General features: G+C 42.0%; 1 protein-coding gene across 5 annotated transcripts in view; it reads right to left on the bottom strand.

Annotated features, from left to right (window-relative positions):
• HDAC4 (histone deacetylase 4) overlaps nt 1-18,210 on the bottom strand; it is a 264,285-nt gene that overhangs the window by 214,605 nt on the left and 31,470 nt on the right. The gene's annotated exons all lie outside the window — the stretch shown is intronic.

The following is an 18,210-nucleotide window of genomic DNA, read 5'->3' as shown; positions in this document are numbered from 1 at the left end:
CAGCTCCCATCTGCTCTCTTCCCAGATGTTTCTTCAGCTAAAGAATCCACAGCAGAGTCTGCACCAAAACCGTTTTGATAGGATTTTCTTACAAAACTTAAGCATAAGCAAAGCAGCTTCACTTTGAATGCTAAATTTAGTCCAAGTCTGCAGCTTGACAGTATAACCCATAGAGCCTAGGCATGCAGAGGTCGTCTCCCGGGTCTAAGCAGTTTTGTCCGGCTCATTTTAAATTGCAAATACGCTAGCTCTCAAATCTGGAGCAGCACACAGACCTTAATTACGTGAAAGAACACAAGTACCAAATAACAAAGTCTTTAAGCAAGAACCATGCTGAGAGCTCTGAAATCCCCCGCAGCATTTTCCCAACCCCCCAACAAATAAAACTCCGTATTCGGCATGGGGGGAATGAATACAAAGTACATTTACTGTAATACTCGCAGATGAAAAATTGTAATTGCTCTGTCTTGACATCTGGTTTCTATTTCGCTTCCATTATATCAGATTACATAACAAACAGATGATGCACTCGAGCTACAGAGTTCTTCTGCAAGTCTTGTGCGGATTTGGTGTTTACATTCTTGTTCATAAAAATTTAAGCTATGCCACACACAGAGGCATGTTTGAAGCAGACAAAGGCAAAGACAAATGAGTAGTTTTCAAAGGAAAAAATAAAGACTGATTTGGAGGGGGTGTGTGTTTAAATCCATATAGAAAATAATCCATTTCATGATCCAGTTCAGAAGTTCAATCTGCATATAACAGCACTCACAGCTGTGCAGGCAAAGTTTATGTGAACAAGCCACAGGGAACACACAAGTTTACACCCGAGTGAAACAGTTAGGTAAGCAAGTGCCAAATTTAATGATGCAAACACAAATTCCACTCTGCCCTGTCACATTACTGTCATCTAATGAAATGCAACTCCACATTGCTTGTGCTCTCCCTCCATCTTCTAATTTGGGTCTGTAAAAAGATATTTTATTTTTTTTTTCCAGACACTGGTACTTTTAAATCACTTCTGCTGTCATGGTGATTCACAATCTTAAGAGCATATGGCAAATGTGTAACTTTCAAAATCAGACATCCACTTTGCTGACCTTGTCCCTGGACACACATTATAAACTTTCTTCTGAGTCAACAGTACATCCTTCCTTTACAGCAATTCAGGAAGTCATGCAGTTGTTATAAAGCTGATTCAGCTGAATACAGGTGATCTTCACATGCCAGCAAGGTTTCAGTCTGTCTTCACTACACAAAACCTGTAGCTTACCTTATCAGAACAGATTAGATTTCTTTCCAGAGTGTGCCTGCACATGCTTCCTTCCTCAGCACTGCAAGATGCAACAAAACAGTTGCATCTGAGTATACCGCATTTCAGAAACAGGACACAATAATGCAGTTGTGGAGTTACAGACATGTACAATACCATCTCTGAAGCTTCTAAACCACGTGCTCATACATGCAATTTTATCCCCTGTCCACAGTTATCAGTTCAAATGAATCCTCCCTCCCCAAAACACAACACACAGGAATGAACACCCTAAGAGCTGCAAAATTATGCTGCTTGTGATAGTCCAGTGATTCTCTCTACAGGATGCTCAAGTTTTATCTGGAACAATTCTGAATCATTTACAAATCCCATAATCACAGAAAATTGCATCCACAAAATATTTTCAACAGCTGAAACATGCAGCCACCAGGTGACCCCAAACTTTTAAGTTACCCCCACGCTTCCCACTGCACATTTAAGTTGTCAGCTTGGCCTTCTTTACCTGCACTTTTGCATATATTTATGTCCTGCAAAGCACAGGTAGAGCATTTGGGCCAGGAAAAGCATCCAGATTATCAAGCATCATAATGGCAAGAATTACATACTCATCTAATACTCTATACCCATCTTGGGCTCCCTGTTTTGTTTCTTAGCAGCCCTAAACATCTCCTACTGCTCACTATCAGGCAGGACACTGGACTGTATATGCCTTCAGTCTGCTCAAGTACAACACACGCTATAATTGGATTTATAGCTTCAGTAAAGACGAATTCCAATAAGGACTTTCCCATTTTGGCCCACAGCAACATCATTACCACAAGTTATTTTTAAAAGAAGTAAACATGGGACCCACACCGCATGAGAAGAATAAAAGAGGCAGAGTAACAATCACTACAATTCGAGGGTGTAAATTTTGTCCTGTAAGGGGACCAACAGGTCTTATATGGAGAAAGGATGCCTAACACAGCACAGGTTGCATAAATCCAGATATATACTCCTATCATGCAGCCTTTAACTGTGTATCATGCATAACCACTTACAAGAACTATCATTTTCTCTGCACAAGCCCACTCACAGGAAATTTTGCAGTGTGCGTATCCCTTTGATAACTAAAGATTTCAGTGAATGACGTTGCAAGCAACTCCTCTTTCATACCCCCTACCAAAAGGGGTTCAAAGCAAATGCAGCGACTGACTCCTTCACACACTTACCTACTGTCAGGCTTGCAAGCATCTAACATTGCTTTTAGTAGAGGTGGAACAAATCTCATTTTTATCATTAGAACTGACTAAAACTTTCGAAAGAGATTTTCTGTACTCTGTCTCTACCAAAACAGCTCGGTAGCTACAGGCCCTAAGCACTAACAGGTAGCCCCAACATCTGAACCAAACCAACAAGAGCTGGTACAAGATCTCCCTGCTTTGTTTGGGAAATGCCTGCCAAGACTCCCTGCAGATGGGACCTCTCAGAGTAAGAGGTTAGTGACATTTAAGTTGGAGCCAAATATGAAAATAATAAAAGCATTGATGGATATCACCTTAACGCTTTCTGATCTCCAAAGGCCAGTTATTGGCTTTTCTCCTCACCTTCTTCTCTACATAATTCTGCACGTCTTTGCATTATGTGGTGTACAGATGGCATCAGAAACGTTGAATGCATTAGTCATGTGCAGATAAGTGGAAAAATACTCAAAAATACCATAGTTTTCAAGAAGCCTATCCCTCCAGTACTACAGGTATCTGCTGCCAGCCCGGCAAACAAAAGCAAAAAGGTTATTTTGCTAGTGAAAGAGAAACACTTCTGGCCATGTCTTAACAGGTTCATCATTAAGAACAAGCATGCAATTAATATTATTAATCGTAGAACAAAAATACAGTACTAGGTGTATTCAACTTCTTACCACAAGCTGCTTTTTCCTTCTGAACATTTCCCCGCTGGACTAGGTTCTCAGCAAGCCCAGAAAGAACTACCCAAAGCAGTGGCTTAGGGGAAAACAGAAAGGAAAAGGAAAAAAAAGAAGAAAAAGGAAAAAGCAATGCCATCTCCATTACAAAACACCAACCACTAAGGTATTTAAGGTCTCCTAAGGAAGTTCCATAAAAAAAGCACAGATGCATCAGCTCAAAGGAAAAACAGCAAGCAGCAAGGAGCAGAGGCAGAGCTGCTCTAGCCAACAACCCCAGTGCTGTTCAGATGAGACCGCAAGGGACAGCAGTTCCTTACTCCAGCACATAGCTTATACCTACCCCCGCTTTACTGCTGTTCTTGAAGCATCAAAATTAATATGCTTATTCTTCCATTTCACCTTCAAAAGATCTTTAGGTGTCCATCTATTAAAACGCATCAGGGTTGGTTGCATTACATGCCTAAAACATTTAACTGCAACAGCTTTCTTACAAACCTAAGAAATCCTAGCGGTTGGGTGCGTTACTCAAAGGTAGCCTGGTGTTTTGGTAGTTTGGTAAGGCAAACTTTGAATTGGGGTAAAAATCTGTTATTGGACTAGGAAAAAGTTAACAACCAGTTCACAACACTCTGTGTCAGCAAGGAAAGCCACATTTACACCAGCCACTATTTTAACTGCAAAACCCATGATGGATCCAGCTTTCCTTTCTGTGAAACATTCACGCTAAAGACAGAAACACACAACGTACTCCCAGGGGAAGCCATCACATTGGCAAGAGGGCAACCTCCCACTAGCCGGAAGGAGAGACAGCTTCACATTTTGGCATGGATAAACTAACACCTAATTTGACTCACTTCAGTTATCCTCCAGATGACATCTTGCTTGCACTACCTTAACTCACTCCCAGTAAAGGACTGTGCCTACATCATCTCCTAGCCCATGCTGATGAGATGTTTATAGCTGGTGAAGAAGTTCAAAGCAGTGGATTGTTCTTTTAATACCTCCTACTACTGACAGGAGGGCAGGGGGAGCAACAGGCAGTAAAGGGGTCCTCTCCAAAAAAATCAGCACACAGCCCTAGGCATAACAAGTCCTCGAGAACGCCAAGAGCAGAACAGTGAACTCCACAGGGAGGATGAAGGATGCAGAGAGAGTTTTAATTTTATGCTTCCCAACATTTTTATTTAGAGCAGCATGCGACAGTGTGAGAAAAGGGGCTACACGGCTCTGACTTTCTTGGAGGCCAAGATGAAAAAGCTGTTTCTTCAGCACCAAAATTTTAAGTGCTTATTCATTCCTGCTTGTCATCTGTAAGCAAACTACTCCTCCATTCATTACAGACTGGCAGAATGCAAAGGCGTAGCACAGAAGCCTTCACTTTTACTATTATAAATGATGCTATTTTTGCCTTTAAGCCTCCGGTATCACAAATCACATATCCTTCACACGCATCACCCCCAGCTCCCTCCACTCAGCTATTGTGTCTTCCAAAGCTGTAGGTGTTTTCTTCCCGTAGCTTTACCTGCTGAGAGCAACCGGGAGCAAGTTGTGACATCTGGCTGCTCTGCTACAGTGCAGCAGCGTTGCAAAGAGTTGCATGTGTAAGGCTGTGTACAACTGCTTATTTATAGGATAGCCCAATTAATAAAGGGCTGCACATGGCCAGCAAACCACGGCTGACAACACAGCTGTCGCAACGACTGTCCAATTTGTGCTTAACCCTCAAGCTTTCAACATTAACATCACCTTTCAACACAGAAGAACAAACTGCCATGGCCATTCACCATCAGACAATGCCAGACATCCCAAGCCTCAGCACACATTGCATTTTCTGCCCTCTCATCTGTTTCCACCAGCAGTAAGTTTTCACTTCTGCTCAGATGCCAGACAAAACATCTTTAAGCTGCCAGCATGCTTCTCTGCTGGCACAGCCAAGGGCACTCTGCAAAGGTCAGTGGTTTGAAGAATCTGCGCAATGTATCAGAAAGCCCTACAAGCATGTGATGCTTGGAATGAGAGACTGATCCATAATTAGATGTTTCAGTGTCTGTTATCCTGGAAAGAGGTCCACAGCAGCAATTCATGAGTCCAAGACCGGGTGCGGGGTGGGGGGGAACCTGCACAGTCGAGTTTATTTTCTCAGCATCTGAAAAAGAGCTCGAGCTGAAACTAAAATGTGGAGACCTGTGACAGTGCAGGCAGCCCAGCGCTAGCAGAGGCAGGACTGCCTGCTTTAGTCATGTTTAACAGCCTTACAGCTCAAATACCTCTGACTGCATCTAACACATGAATCAGGTTATGTGGAAGCTCCAAGTCAGAAATTTTCTAATTAAAGTAATCAGTAGGTAATCAGTGAAAGTGTCCAGCAGGCTCCACTAGTTTCAGTTTGGGAGGAAGAGGGAGGAGAAACACCCCAGTCTGGGTTCCCCTCCCTGCATCTTCCCTGTGCACAAAGGTATCCTCTGCACAGCTTGGTCAGCAAAATTACAAACTTGGACGTGGCAGAGTGGTAAATAAAGGGGATCTAAGCTGATAAATCACTTAAAGTTTGCCAATTCAAAGAATATATTAACAAACCAGGATGTTAAGAACTTCCAAATGCGACAAAAACAGTCAAGCTCGCAGACATGATGAAAATGCAGTCTTGTGGGAGAACAGTTAAAAAAACATATTAAGAGTGTGAATACTGAGCATTCTGCCTCTTTCAAAATAAGAGCTGGTTGCAATCTCACTGACAACAGTTTCTAAACACTACCTACTACTTCTTAGTGCAAAACAATTCCAGTTTAAGATACTGGGGGGAAAAAGCCACCACCGTTCAAAAGAAATCGTATCACACTTGTTTCTTGCAAGAGAAAAAAAGGAGTTTCTAGCACAACAAAAGTAATCTTTCAACACAACTACGTCTCATACTTTTGCTTGCTAAAGCCACAAACATGTATGTGTCTAAACCAACTACAAGCATAATTATTTCAACATAAAAACAAGCTCCTTCTGCAGAGCTTTGTAGGCTTCAGGAGCTCAAAAAGCAAAGCGAAACACCACAACCACACTCCTTTATGCCAGCCCTGCTCTCAGCTCACCTTCCCCTGGAGGGAGGGCTCATCCCATGGCACTGCGGGCCAGCAGAGTCAGGCCCCTGCAACTAAAGAAATCCAGCTCTTGCAACTGGCAGTTCCTTAACGACTGTTTTCTAGCCAGCCTCTCATGAAGAAAGCAGCTTCAACAGTAAAATACAAACCAAAATAAGCAGGAAAGAAGGAATTTTAGAGCCCATATGAAGCTAATTTAAAATTCCTTCCAGCAGGAAGGAAACTTATACGGTTTTAGGCTACAAGGGCCTCTTGCTCCTGCTAAAAGCCCCAATCAATGCGTGGTCCGCTGTGGTCTGCCCTCCTTACAGCTCAATATTGATGAGGAGCCGCTGAGGGTCTGACAGGCATTGCAGCCTTAACAGCACAACAGTAGGGCAAATAAGGACTGGCTTTCAATGAGAACATCTACTCAGCAGCAGTGTCATCTACCCTTACTTTGAGACCAACACACCCAGAGCAAATGCATTACTAACTCTTTGGCTAAACAAAGGCTGCACTGTGTGTGTCCACTTTTAACTTGCTCATCCAGTCTAAGTCTTACAAAGGCTGGTGTTCCTCTAGACAGTGTCTAGCTGGCCAAACCCCCAAATTTATAAAAATGTTGCTAGATGCATCCTGCCACACTCTGTGCATACTGTGATGGGCACTACCAGCATGCTGGATGCTCTAGGAATGAGCATCGGTGAAGTTGATGCTGCAGCAGCCATTAGACAGGGCAGCAACTTCTCAGATGTCACTTCTTTGGGACTTCAGGCACGAAGGAAGTCAGAGACAATGTGTAAGGGCCAGTGTTAGGCACCTTCCATCCCTGCTCAAACTGCTGCCCAGAAAGCTCCCAGAACCAACACTCACCTCCATGGACAGAAACAACCATGCCATGTCCCAGCCTGATTAACATGGTTATTTAATCTCCAGCTCTTCAGCAGCCAGTTCCAGGGGAAAAGGAAAAGCAAAGTACATCTTGATTTAACACACAGCTTTTCTCAGCCATCAGGAAGTCTGTCTTTAGCCCAAAATCACCATCTCTACCACACAATTCTGATACCCCATTTATTTAGAGGTATGTCAGACACCTGAAACAGGGAAATGAGCGTGTCTGTGTGATGAGCAGACTACAACACCCTGATCCAACATCAGGCTGCAGAATAGCACAGCCTGAGCCAAACACAGCCCTAAGGAATAAACTTTTGCTAGTTCAGACAGGAGGAGCCTGGACAGACAGACAAGTGGCAACACAGCAGTATCATGCATGCTAGCGAACAGGAGCTGATCTGTACCCACTGCAGAGTTGGTATCTAAACCAAAAGATGACCCCCTAGTCAACTTCAACAAAAAAACCTTCACAAACTCAAGCTTTAGTAACCAAGGCAGAGTTAGGATAGACATATATACACACACACATATCTGAATACACATAACCCTACACCCCTGAGCCAACTCAAAACAGCCTTATTGCTGTCTAACAGCATCATATACTCCTGAGCAGTCACTTTCTGCCAAGTTCCTCCAATTCAGGCTAGGCACAGACTCTCACTTACAGCAACAGCACAAAAGCATAAACACCACCATCGGACTTTACAATTAAGAGAAGGAAAAACACACGCAGTCTGCACACCAACACAGGTATGGGCAAGCAGCTGCCAAAAAGCCATGGTGACATAACCACCGCTGCCTTTTCCTGCAACCATCAACATCTTGTGGCTTCTCTGGCACCAGCAGGCACATCTCAGTTGTAGGAATAAACAAACTACACAGTGAAATATTTTTTAAAACATATTTTTAAGTTAAACTATTTTCTCAAGCCTCAAGCTCTAAGGGGAAAAAGGGAAGGGGAGGGAATATTCTCTGCACATATTATGCATTAAACTTGACCAAAACATGTAAATCTCTTTATGAATATTAGTTTACAACTAAAGAGAGGAGGAAGGAAAACAGGAGACATCGATGCTGTAGCCCCAACACTTGGCACAAAATGAAGGTACCTGTACTAGAAAATACAGAGCTTGTCAAACCCCTACTTCGGGCTGAGAACAAGCCACACTTTCCTCTCTGGCAACGAAAGTCAATTTTAAGTGGACAGTTTTCTCATCAAATGGACAGTTATTTATATCTCTGAAAGTATTTAAAGATACAAATCACATGAAGGCCTGCCCTTTCAGGCTTCCTCCTGCCTGCAGTAGGCTGACACCAGCATTAGGATCAACAGATTGTTTGTTTTTCAAAGGACAGAAAGAATATTTGCAGAAGTTTGTTATGAAACAAACTGTTTGTTTGATAGCAGCTACAGCTGCTTTTCAAAATTGGCAAAAATAACTTCAAAGCCTTTCATCCAGGAGTGGGATGTCTAGGAATTTTCCCCTGCCCCTCCACCAGCAGTTTTTGTTTGTATTTACATACAGATTGAGAATAAAAAAAGAAAATCCATCTAAACTTCAGAAATGTTAACATTTCTCTGCCATTTGGTCCATCAAGTCTGCTCAACTACTCAATTTACAGGTAGGGGAGCTGCAGGGTACAGTGCTGCACTGGTACAGTGATACTAGCGGGCGGAGGAAGATGCTTCCAGAAAGACCAAACAGTCTGCTTCATCAGGGTATTCTCCAAGGAGAAACTGCTGGAGTCTCAGGGAACCAGCAGGTTTCACCCCAACCTCTGATTCACACTGACAAGCAGCTGCACATGTATCATTTCAGCCTCTTCAGTAGCTCCTTCAAGGTTCTCAGCAAGAACTGAAACACAGAAAGAAGACCAAGTCTGAACTGTCAGACTGCAGTTACTCTGTGATGGCGGGGGGTAAGTCTTTAAATCCAAGTCCGTCACTTACATGCATTTCTTTAGTGTGCCTTAATCAGCAGGTCAACATTTCATAATATTCAGTCATTTCAAACACCTCACATTTTCACTTTGCTCCTTTCCTACTTTACTGAGAGTTGGGAGGAACACTGTCAATAAACTGACATTTTTTGCAGTGGCTTTAGTAAGCTACTCCAGCAAAGAGGCAGCTCTGTTAGCCACTGCCATATACTGACACCAAGCTGCAGGCATCCACAACACCCCATAAGCCAAGTGGCACAACTTGTCTTATTCTGCCACTGCCATAGCTTGTCACGATGCACACAGCAACACATGGATTACATTCAGTACATCCTGGTTACCACCAATAGTAAACTTCTTGAGGAGCAGGATTTTACTTCACTCAGAGAAAGAAAAAAACCACACACAAAAAAACACAAAGACAAAAAAAACCACCTTGCGCTGCTTTTTGCAATTGAAAAGCAACTTCGAGTATTTGCTTTACTGTTCAGTTGTACTTTTTTTTTTTTCCTTTTTAAATAAGACCAGGCTTGCAAATGAATCTCTTAACCAAGACAAGCACACAGATAACAGTGACCAGCATACTTGAAATGTGCTGTCATCCTTGCAATTAAATCCAAGTTTTCTTCCTCCTACCTAATAGAGATACTACATTTCCCAAAAACTAAGCTCTACCCTATCTTTAACATCTGCTAAGTCATTTACCAGGTTTCCTACCTTCCATTTCTTGAAGCATTCGGCACTTGGTTTGCACAACAGTTGTTCAAGCAAATGGCTTTTTAGAAAGTTTCTTTTATCCAAGTGTTAGAATACCTAAAGATCAAGTAACCGTTGCCCAGTTACTTTGGGCAATTATCCCCAAAACATCCCAATCTTTTATGCAATGCTATCCATATTCGCCCTAACAAAAGCAAACACCAGTTCTGCTTGCAGAATTACCAGAAGGAGGGGAAAAAAAAAAAAAGGCAGTCTGAGCAACCAGCTCAAAAGCGAGCCTTCCCAAGTGACCAAAGGTAAAGAAGTGAAACGAGGTCTCGGACTTACTCAGCAGCCTCCCACAGACAGTAAGCACAAAGCAGGCACAGCCACGAACCATTGCAGACGCTCTTCTGAGCTCAGCTGCATCTCCAAAGTGACAACCCGCAGGTAGTCTCGGAGCATAGGATTGCAGCAGCCGAGCTGTGAAACAACTGATACATACCAGGATGGCAAGAGGTAGGCAGGTGTGAGGAGCACTGGAGTTCACTGAAGAAATCAGCAAAGCCTTGAGTACCAGCGTCACGCAGGCTGGTGATCTTTGTTTCATAACTAGCACAAATGTAACCCAAGCAACTCGGGTATGATGAGAAAGGCATTTGACTCGCTTATAGCTATTTAAACACACACATTTGTTCTAGTAAATAACATCGATGCACCTAAAAACATGATGCTCTAAGACAGTTGTCAAACATCATCTTTTTTATATAAAATACAATTCCAGAACCTAAAAAGTTAATGAGGGGAAAAGGGGCCCAACTTGTAACCTGAAATGCAGCAGTGCCGATATCCCACCGAGCAGGCACATCCCGCAGCACTCTCTTGGACTTGACCACTTTGCAGCTGCAAAATTAGCAACCTCTGGCCTACTTTCAGGCATGTTAGAGTCCAACTGTATTTACGCTGACAGAGACAAGCAAAGGTTGTGACGATTTATTGACGCAAGAGCTATTTCATGCTCCATGCCAGAAATTAATCAGTGGAGGAGGAGGAATTCTCTTTCAGCACCCGATTAGAAAGCGCTTTGGTAAACTGCTAAAAACAACAAGTTTAGATCTTGCACAACAAACATGATTAAAAAAAATTTAAAAAACAACTTTTACACAGCAGTTCCTTTAGAAAGACTTCAGAAATCACAAGATGCCAGTGCCTGAACAGAACTACTATGCATACCTTTCCTCATGAAAAAGAAAACCTACTGAGAAGACTAATTCAGAGAGTTCCCAAACCTTTGTTAACATAAACTGATGCTACATTTGTTCTGATCACCCTGTCTTTAAACACATTTGGGGGAGGCAGAGGTGACAATTAAGGTATAGTGACCCTGCAATTTGGCTCTACCTGCTACAATTCTGGATAGAAAGAAGTAAATCAGAGGCAAAAGTCCCATGACCTATTTGAAATAGCTACTGCATGAAGCTACACTTTAAAGAAAAGAAAAAAACACCCAAGAATCTTTAAGGCAGACTGAATGAACAGCATCACCCCTACCTGCCAAGAAGCCATCACGATAAACCTGTCAAGAGTTACAAGCCTGCAGAACAGGCCTTCCACCTGCTAGAAAGAAGAAAAAAAAAAAAGGAGGAAAAAAAAAGAAAAAACCTAATGCCAATCAGATACTTGCTGCTGGTGGGGAACAGATGCCAAACCCCTTCTTCCTAGTTTGTTAAGCTGTAAGGATCGCATGCCTTCTCCTGGCAAAGGTTGTATGAAACCAGTGGTACTTCCATTTAGAATAAAGCAAGTACTTGGAAGTTTCAAAAATTTTTTCCTAAAGTGACAGATGTCAAAGATTCAATACTTGGATGAGCTACCAGAGCTTGGTGTATCGGCTCTGGCCTTTTTATTCTTCTGCATTATTTTTTGACCAGAGAAGAGATGGGGTTTTGGCTTATGTCTTCCCACAAGAGCAGCTCAAGCATTTTATAGTGCAGCAGCACACTAGTGTGAAAAAGTTTTAAACTAAAGATGTTTCTTTTTACAGCCAGCATAAAACAAAGGTCACAGTTAAAGGAGAGGGGGAAGTCTGTTTAACTAGAAAGTGCAAGTTTTGAATGCTGACACTGAATAGCAAAAAATAGTTCTCAATGTATTATCTTAAAATCATCAGGCTTTAATGGTTTCCTGCCTGAAGAATTGTCAATTGATCAAAAATACTGAAACAAACTTTACAGAAGTAGTAAAAGAAACCTGCCCTCCAATCTCTCAACACATAAACTAACTGAGGGAGCATTACCTATCTCCCAGCTGCACCCAACTTGACTAACTGTATATCTAAAGTGACCGCACGTACAAATAACTGCATTGATCTTGGTCTATTGATTAGAAGGTGAAACCTGACAGCAAACAGTCATTACACAGTAGTTCACGGACAGCAACATCTATTTAAAAAAAAAAGGCAAAATACACAATACAATGAGTACGCTGCCAAGAGAGGCAGCAAACCCCACACCCCCTCACCCCAAGGTTCATGCTTCTTGCTATTACATAAAGTCTGACGGGGTTACACGACTACAGCAGCTGCCTTTCAGGACAAAATGGTTACCTGAAGCAAAGGCTAACAGTTCAAAGCTCACAAACTAGACCTCACTCCTATTACAATTTTCCCTGTAAAGCTATTTATGTGGTTTGGCAACATAACAGCTACAAACAAAATGAGTACATAGATTCTTGAATAGTGAAAGGGTCAGGATTGATTTTTTTTAAAAATGATTTCTTTGAATTCATCTGTCATTTCTCCAACATCCTGATCCCAGCCCTACCACAGAGCGCAGCTGCAGCACAGTGAGAGTTTCCAGTAGTCCCCTCCACTGCAAGCAACTCTACCTTGTCCATGGTTAGAAGTTTGTTCTGGAGGAGAAGGTGGCATTGGCAAAATACTGCTTGCTCATGTTCAAGTCCACAAGTATCAATACACAAAGTTTTTTTCCAGTGCTGGGATTATTCAGCCCTTGGTACAACCAAAATAGTGCAAAACAGAACTGATGGAATGGTTTTGTACAACTTATCTCCATCAGTATGCCAGCACCCAGCTGCGGTACTTACAGTGAAGAGCTCAGATGTCACCACTCCACTCCTCACTCAGTGGAAGGAAGCAGACCCTCAAAAACATTGATTTCAGCCACACAAGCTCTGCAGCAGAGGGAGACAACCGCAACACTCCCCACGCAGCAAAGCCCAACTGTGCAATTCCCTGCAAGTGCCAAAGCTTAGGCATCTTCCAAAAGCAACTGCGCAGATGACAGAAACAGAAAAAGGACCAATAAAGTAAAATTTACCACACCCAGCTCCTTAAAAAAATCCAAGTCATACGTGACTAGCGGTTGAGAGGGTATATTAATGGCTGCTGCCAAAATCTTACCTGTTCTCACCCTCTTTCCCAGCATCCACTGCTAGATGAAGTCAGGCTCCCAGACCTGGTGTCCCCAGGGCTGACCTTGCACAGCCATCTTCGCAGAATGTACTCAGACTTTGCAATTCACGCCTTCAAAATAAATCTGCTGTTGCTACATCAAAGTTGACCAGATCAGATACAGACACTGGGAAGATTAAATCTAGCCTGTGGATTCTCTAACAGAGCCCGTGCTGCTGGGGTTCAAAGGAGGATTAACGATGCCCCACTGAAACCCACACACATGCATGGGCTTCTGATAGCACTCAGAAGAATTTGTGCCACCAGTGGTACCTTCAAGCTGAGTTTCTCCAGAGGTGCTGGCTGACAGTCAAGCAGGGGAAGGCCTTCACAATCAGAAGGATGCCTTGTACCACCCCTTAGGAAGGTTAAATGACAACCAAAGAGAAGCAGCTTAGCAGTACTTCGTAAACAGACTTAGCTGCAGAACTTGTAAATACAGGTGTATTAACTAGCAAATATTCCCAATTACAGTCTTGATATATGGACTCTACCCTTGGGCTGACAGTGGCATGGGTGGGACGTCAGCAAGCTGGTAACCCATGGAGCCAGGTGAAGGCAGAGCATGGCTATACTACAAGGTTCATGAGCTGCGACGGCAGCTTTCCAGGGTATTGCTGAATCTGGTCTAGTCCTAAAGGACTTTTACATACTAATCATCTGTTCTTTAAGCACTAAAAAAAAAAAATCAAGCTTGAATCATGATTGAAATTCAAGACAAATCCCTAAATTGTTACAGTCAGCACACATTTCTTTTGCTTGAAAGAAGATATTGAGTAATCATGATCTAGTTCAGTTTTAAAGAGATCACAGGGAGACAGGAAGATCTCAAAAAAGCCCACGAGTATTTTTCTGTATGTAATTCAGCTTTCAGTAGGTGCAAAGTTTAATACTAGCTTCATCCTTTTGAAAGGCTAAAAATTTGCTTCAACATTTCAGCACATCAGTCTATCAAGCATCATTTAGCCAAACCGTGACAGTAGTTCCCAGAGGAACACCAAGAGCTGTTGAGTATTTCAAAGCAAACAAGGGCACTGCAGGTAAAGCATCCGATTTTCTCAGTAGCTGATAAAACAACAGTATTTTGGTTGCAGAAGCAAAATGTTTAAAAGATCTGCTGATATACTAATTTTAGTTTTCTTAAAAGGAAGAATGAATTGTATGCCCTGTTTCTCAGTAGTTAGCACATCAAAGATGCTAACAGAGATTCACTTGCCTGCTTTCTTCTTGCAAGGAAGTCACTGGAGCCATGGCCCCTGCCCCAGCCAGCCTCTAGCTCTCAAATACCAATGGACAAGGGAAAGGAAAGCAAGTACCACGATTCAAGAAATTAGGAAACGAGAAAGAATAGGAATAGAAAAGATGGCAGCAACACACTGCACAAATGGCCAGAGTCTCCATTCAGCCAGACTGTCACAAGTGCTGAAAACCAAAGTGGATGCTGCAGTTTTACTCTGAAGCACAGCTGCAGAAAGGGTTAAACTCTGCTCATTCTACCTCAGTAATTGTGCAACGCTACCAGATAATTAGCTAGATCAATTATTTGAGATCTAACCCCACTGAGCATCTTTGAAGTTCTTAAGCGCAAATTCATGAAAACTAGAAAACAGCCATATAAAGCTACCCTAAAATCCATGCAGTTCATAGGTATTACCTGTAAGATCATTCTCATTTATTTGTAATAATATATTTCTGCCATCACAGTTTGGCCAGGAAAAGCATTCCACACTACCAGGACTTTTGACCACTCCACTTGGCACCTCAAACCTTGCAGGTGTCAGTGCACTTCAAAGGCCCTTCTTACTTAACAGCCCAAACAGAAAAGAACAGAGGGTGCAGGGAAATTCATGGCATATTGCAACCTATGGAGGGAAAGGGACTTGTCAAGCCTTTACTGAAGGACAGGAGAATTAACACATCCACAATTTTTCCTTCTCCAGTTAGGCATCTGGTACTCCATGTTCAGTCACTCCTCACTATTTTCTGACTGTAAAGTCAGTTTCTAAAGATGTTAAGGGATGAAAAAAAAAACCCATACTAAAAACTACACTAAAAGAAGAAACATTCATTACAATTGTTTCTCCACTCTTCTCTCCAAACCAACAATATGAAAACTTGTTAAAAAAAAAAACAACTCCAAAAGCTTTTGACCAAGAGCTCTCAAAAATAAGGCAGTATTTTTTCATTTGCAATGAGGGTAAGCAGTACCTGACAATGAACAGGTAGCCATACAGCCAAATTCCTAGACTTAAAGGATGAAAAACGCTGTGTATGGCTGACATCCATCTGAGAGTAAGTGGATTTTCTGCCCCTGCTCTTGAATCACTTTCAGAATCAGTGGGATGACTGAAACATTCCTTCAACATCAGCCCTGTCCTAATTGATCTGACCACATCAAAGGCACACAAACAAGCCTCATCAGTGTGAGAGCCTGCCATGAAGACAACAAGCTGAATAATTTAAAATAAACACTGAAAATATACTCCTTGTTACAGACCAGTAACAAATTTAATTTGGGGATGTATACATAAGATACAGGTCAAACTGAAGTTGACCAAAAGCGAACAACAAAAACATAGTAACAGTATAGAAAAAGGAGTCTCTCCTTTCCAAATAGAGACGCAAGGTCCCAAGGACTATCTCCAACATTATCATCTGACTTTAAAAGTACAACCATTTTATATCCTTTTCTTACCCTGTACCTCATTCAAAATAATTCAGAGTTCTCTGCCTCTCATCATAAGTACCTGCTTCTCATCTTTGCACTGCAGGATACATCACAGGCTAAAAAACTTACTTTAGAAACAAGCTTTTAAAAGAATTCCAAAGTGCAAGAACTGCATTTAAAGAAAAAGTAGAAATGAGAGGAATGTACTTAGCAGGGACACTGACCTAGAAGGAACTTCAACTTGAACCCCAAGTTGAAGCACAAAACAATTCTTCTCTTTTGAGGGTACAATAAAAACCTTGTACAGAAAGTCTCAACTATTTGATGCTCCAGAAAGTGAAAACTTCACAGGTTTCATGGTAGCAGCCTTAAAACTTTCAAGGTCCTCAAAATGATACTGTTCTTAGAGGAAATCCAGGACAGGCTCAGGTGAAGTAGGTATCCTGTCATAGGTTGAAGAAAGAAAAGTAAACAGAGACATGGCCAGTTCCCATCCGCAAGGGGTTTCAGCTCTTCTACCAAAGCTTCTTACTGCCAGCTCTTGTTGCTCAGTTTACTTCTCAACCAACCTCAAAGTCCCCCCCAAACCTGTGGGACCAGACTGCTCAGGGCAACAGCTTCAAGGCACAGCAGTAGCTCTTGCTATTCAGTTCCTACTCCACATGCTCAGCACTTACACTACTGTTGTAAAGGACAGGCAGCAGCATCCCTTCAAGGGAGTTCCTGTTACCTCTGCTGTGCTTGCCAGAGTTGAACTTTTCTGCAAAACTTCAGCTTCCCATGAAGCACACCCAGCAGTGTGGGAAGAGGACCGGTCTGGCAAAATCTTTGTATTTCCATGTAGAGAAAAGACAGCATCAGAGACAATTAAGGTCCTACCAGTACTCACTACTAGTAGTGTTTTACTTGTAGACAGGAGCCTGAATGTCCAGACTAGAATAATCCAGACATAAGGAACTGGAGCACCAGACAGGTAGGGGGAAGTGGGGATACACGGTATCCAGATGTTCTTCCAGACAACAGCCACCAAGCATCAGTTGTGTCCCAGCCCTGCAATTTACTCCTCTAGTCCTTATGTTTATGGGAAGAATGCTCTTACCCCCAGATAACTTACAGAAACAGAATCATTACTGCCAGAAAGTAGGTCAGTGTCATTTAAAGCCAGTTTGAAACGCATCTCCACAGAAACTTCTTAATCTTTAAAAAGAGAACACATAAAATATTAATTGGATGGTGCAAAATGTTTGAGAGACTAACAGGGAAAGCTCTTATGTGTACTGCATGAAAGAGCTTTCCATGCCTCATTGAGCCACGGAGTATGAAAAGAGAGTGGCTTCTCGCACTCAGCAGATAAAACACCATACAAAAGTACTTATCAATCTAGCAAATCACAGCACATGACTTGCTAACTCATTTTCCCAGTGTTGTGTGATCATGAAGCTTTCTGCCTTCTCTGATATTTCCTCTCAGTCTTAATGATCCTGCTGCAGATTTTTCCATATCAGATAGGCAGCTCATTCTTAAACTTCAATATTCCTAATTATCAAACATTCAGCATTTCAAAATGTAAATAAAATTTGCATCTCTGCAAGAGTAGCTCTGAAGAAAGAATATAGCATTTGCATTCAGACCGGCTAATTCCTGTAAGATAACATTTCATAAACAAAATGCTTCATTGAACATGGAGATTTTCAGCTTTTACAAAGGAAAAGTGAACTTTAAACAAATACAAATCAGTTGAGTGATTAACTTTAAGTGTTTTGGTTTTTTAAACTAATCTTTATGTATAACTAGTATCAGCAGAACAATCTTTACTGATTAAAGAACCAAATGATAGTGAAACTCAAGCCACTGAAAATTAAGGGGGTAGGTAGAAGGGGACTGCAAGAAATCATTTAAGGTCAGTAAGAGAGGAAAAAAAAAAAACACCAAAAAAACCACAACCCCACAAATACTCACAGCCCAGCCAGCCTGGGTAAGATGAGCAGCATCAGCACCGCAGGTTACGTAAGGTAAGTTTAAATTGTGGGCAATGTAACAGGTTAAGAAGTGAAACTAAACATGCTTTCCCCTGCCCCCCCAAGCTTTGTCATAATCCTAAATGTTATCTTAATTAGCCTAATTTTCTTAATTATACTTTGCAGCAACTTGATCTTTTATAGCACAATTTCAGCATTTTTTTCAGCTTTGTTCCAGCACTGGAAGAAACGGCGACTCCTCTGCCAAAAGCCAAAGGGCACACAATGCCTCTGAGCTTTGTCTTGACTAGGTCTATGTAAGCTCCTG

Source organism: Accipiter gentilis, chromosome 1 (genome assembly GCF_929443795.1).
Source record: "Accipiter gentilis chromosome 1, bAccGen1.1, whole genome shotgun sequence".
In the NCBI taxonomy this organism is placed as follows: domain Eukaryota; kingdom Metazoa; phylum Chordata; class Aves; order Accipitriformes; family Accipitridae; genus Astur; species Astur gentilis.
The sequence above is the reverse complement of the archived record's forward strand: the minus strand, read 5'-3'. Positions and strand labels throughout refer to the sequence as shown.